This window comes from Oncorhynchus masou, chromosome 19 (assembly GCF_036934945.1).
Source record: "Oncorhynchus masou masou isolate Uvic2021 chromosome 19, UVic_Omas_1.1, whole genome shotgun sequence".
NCBI lineage: Eukaryota > Metazoa > Chordata > Actinopteri > Salmoniformes > Salmonidae > Oncorhynchus > Oncorhynchus masou.
This window is the reverse complement of record NC_088230.1, coordinates 18947496-18951887: the sequence shown is the minus strand read 5'-3', so window position 1 is coordinate 18951887 and position 4392 is coordinate 18947496.

The following is a 4392-nucleotide window of genomic DNA, read 5'->3' as shown; positions in this document are numbered from 1 at the left end:
AATTGGGCCGGTATTTGAGAATTAGTACAGTTAGACATGCCCTTCACCCTTATCAAACACAAAGACCCAATGCCAGGTAGAAGAGAGAGGAGGGCTCCGTCAGGGTCTTTTGACAGTAGTTTACATTGGGGTTCCAAGGGGGGTGCCTGATGAGTTCAAAGCTAGGAATCAGATATTGGCTGGATTGGAATCAAGCATCTTCTGGTGGTCAACTCTCAAATGTAGATTGGATAAATTATCTACTATAACCAACAGCGTTTCATCAACTATACTAGAGATGCGATAAAAGGGTTAGCAGAACAAACAGCTGCAACTAGTTTGATGGTATGGCAGAATAGAATAGCATTGGATATGTTACTGGCTGAGAAGGGAGGGGTGTGTTGATATCCGGATCGGAATGTTGCACTTTTATCTCCAATAACACAGCTCCAGACGGATCAGTGACCAAGGCCCTGGCTGGTTTAACCACATTAGCAGAGAACTCTGGGGTGGATAATTCTCTAACAAATTGGTTTGACAGTATGTTTGGGAAATGGAAAAATGTCAATCACTGTGTTGTGGGCAACTTTCACCTGTATGAGTGTTTTGGTCCCATGTGTGAGGTTTGATCACCAGGACTCTGGAGAGATCAATAACGCAACAGATGGTGAGATATGGACCGATTCCGAGCTCCGACCAGTGGGATGACAAATATAGAGCTCCAGGCCTAGGAGATGGCTCTGTTTCTTTTAACTACGAGGAGCCAATGTTAGATGAGACCATTTTCAATGTTTAGACAATACTTTTCTTTCATGAAAAGATTATAAATGAAAATCCTAAACCGGAAGAGTTATGATTGGATATAGGCATAGAACAGTCATTGATGATTATTCGAATGTCATTACATGTATTGGTTTGGTTTATTCTTGTATAACATTTTTTTCCATGTAGTGTTTAATATAATGTTAATTATTTAGTCATTAAGGGTTGATTGATACAATTAATGTTTTCAGAGTGAAATTATTTTATGAAATTGATTATAATGTGTGTAGTTTTAGTCAGAATTAGAACAAGGACCTTTTGTCCTTTTTTAGTATGTAAACAGGGTGCAAGTGTGAAACAAATGATATGAGGAGCTATGGACAGACGAGCTGTACTACTGTGTTCCTTACAGGACATTGTCTCCACCCGTGGAGGGGAGATACTGTTAGGCTTGCAGATAATTATGAAACATATTGCAGATGAAAATATGTAGTGGAAAAACAGACTAAGCAAGTCGTAGCTTAAGATTTTAACTTGTGTGTTATATGTCTGGGTTTGCATTTTTGATGTTAGGACATCCTCGTGAATGAACATTTTGACTATTGTAAGCTGAGAAATCTGTCTTTCATTTAAACCATAATCTTACAAACTCCGGGTTGCATATTGAGTAGATTAATTGAAGGTTACGAACATTGATAACAAAATTCTCATAACAGTTACTGACCTACACAATACCCCAGGTCAAAATTGATTTTTTTTTTTAAATTTACAAATACATAAATGATTTGGCACAAGTAAATTTGCCACAAGTTGCATGGACTCATTATTTGCAATAATTTTACACACATTAAACCACAAAAACAAGGTAGGTTTTCCAATACCAAAACAAGACAGACATCCCTTTGAGCATGGTGAAGTTATTAATTAATTTGGGTGGTGTATCAATACACCCAGTCACTACAAAGATACAGGCATCCTTCCTTACTCACTTGCCGGAGAGGAAGGAAACCGCTCAGGGATTTCACCATGAGGCGAATGGGGACTTTAAAACAGTTATAGATAGGAGAAACTGAGGATGGATCAACATTGTAGTAACTCCACAATACTAACCTAATTCACAGAGAGAAAAGGAAGCCTGTACAAAATAAAAGAAATATTCCCAAACATGCAATCTGTTCCCAACACTAAAGTAATACTGCAAAGAAATGTGGCAAAGCAATTACTAACTTTTTGTCCTGAATACAAAGTGTTATGTTTGTGGCAAATCCATTACAACACTCTACATGTTTTCAAGCATGGTGGTGGCTATGGGTATGCTTGTAATCGTTAGGGACTGGGGAGTGGAGCTAAATACAGGCAAACTCCTAAAGGAAAACTTGGTTCAGTCTGCTTTCCACCTGACACTGGGAGATAAATTCACATTTCAACAGGACAATAACCTAAAACACAAGGCCAAATCTACACCAGAGTTGCTTACCAAGAAGACACTGAATGTTCCTGAGTGGCCAAGTTAGTTTTGACTTAAATCTACGACAAGCCTTAAATGGTTGGGAAGCAATGATAAACAACCATTTTGACCGAGCTTGGAAGAGATGGGCAAATGTTGCACAATCCAGGTCTGCTGTAATCTTTGCCAAAGGTGCTTCTACAAAGTATTGACTCAGTGGTGTGAATACTTATGAGATATCTGTATTTCATTTGTAATACATTAGCAACAATTTCTAAAAACATGTTTTCACTTTGTCATTATGGAGTATTGAGTAAGTGGGAGAGAAATACACTGCTCAAAAAAAGAAAGGGAACACTAAAATAACATCCTAGATCTAAATGAATGAAAGAAATATTCTAATTAAATACTTTTCTTTACATAGTTGAATGTGCTGACAACAAAATCACAAAAATTATCAATGGAAATCAAATGTATCAACACATGGAGGTCTGAATTTGGAGTCACACTCAAAATTAAAGTGGAAAACCACACTACAGGCTGATCCAACTTTGATGTAATGTCCTTAAAAATGTCCTTAAAAAAGTCCAAATGAGGCTCAGTAGTATGTGTGTGGCCTCCACGTGCCTGTATGACCTCCCTACAATGCCTGGGCATGCTCCTGATGAGGTGGCGGATGGTCTCCTGAGGGATCTCCTCCCAGACCTGGACTAAAGCGTCCACCAACTCCTGGACAGTCTGTGGTGCAACGTGGCGTTGGTGGATGGAGCGAGACATGATGTCCCAGATGTGCTCAATTGGATTCAGGTCTGGGGAATGGGCGGGCCAGTCCATAGCATCAATGCCTTCCTCTTGCAGGAACTGCTGACACACTCCAGCCACATGAGGTCTAGCATTGTCTTGCATTAGGAGGAACCCAGGGCCAACCGCACCAGCATATGGTCTCACAAGAGGATCTCATCTCGGTACCTAATGGCAGTCAGGCTACCTCTGGCGAGCACATGGAGGGCTGTGCGGCACCCCAAAGAAATGCCACCCCACACCATGACTGACCCACCGCCAAACCGGTCATGCTGGAGGATGTTGCAGGCAGCAGAACGTTATCCACGGCGTCTCCAGACTGTCACGTCTATCACATGTTGTCAGTGTGAACCTGCTTTCATCTGTGAAGAGCACAGGGTGCCAGTGGCGAATTTGCCAATCTTGGTGTTCTCTGGCAAATGCCAAATGTCCTGCACGGTGTTGGGCTGTAAGCACAACCCCCACCTGTGGACGTCGGGCCCTCATACCACCCTCATGGAGTCTGTTTCTGACCATTTGAGCAGACACATGCACATTTGTGGCCTGCTGGAGGTCATTTTGCAGCGCTCTGGCAGTTCTCCTCCTGATCCTCCTTGCACAAAGGCGGAGGTAGCGGTCCTGCTGCTGGGTTGTTGCTCTCCTACGGCCTCCTCCACATCTCCTGATGTACTGGCCTGTCTCCTGGTAGCGCCTCCATGCTCTGGACGCTACGCTAACAGACACAGCAAACCTTCTTGCCACAGCTCGCATTGATGTGCCATCCTGGATGAGCTGCATTACCTGAGCCACTTGTGTGGGTTGTAGACTCCATCTCATGCTACCACTAGAGTGAAAGCACCGCCAGCATTCAAAAGTGACCAAAACATCAGCCAGGAAGCATATGAACTGAGAAGTGGTCTGTGGTTACCACCTGTAGAGCCACTCCTTTATTGGGGGTATCTTGCTAATTCCCTATAATTTCCAATCAGTCAATCAGTGTTGCTTCCTAAGTGGACAGTTTGATTTCACAGAAGTGTGATTGACTTGGAGTTACATTGTGTTATTTAAGTGTTCCCTTTATTTTTTTGAGCAGTGTATATTTATTCCATTTTGAATCCAGGATGTGACAACAATGTGGAATAAGTCAAGGGGTATGAATACTTTCTGAAGGCACTGTATGCTTTTGTATGTATACCCACAGTACCCACTTCCTTTCAAAATGACAGCTCTCTCCATGGTAGTTGTGAGTCTTAGTCACAGGAGGTTGGTGGCACCTTAATTGGGGAGGACAGGCTCATGGTAATGGCTGGAGTGGACTGGTATCAAATACATCAAACATGGTTTCCATGTGTTTGATGCCATGCCATTTGCTCTGTTCCAGATATTATTATCAGCCATCCTCCCCTCAGCAGCCTCCACTGCTG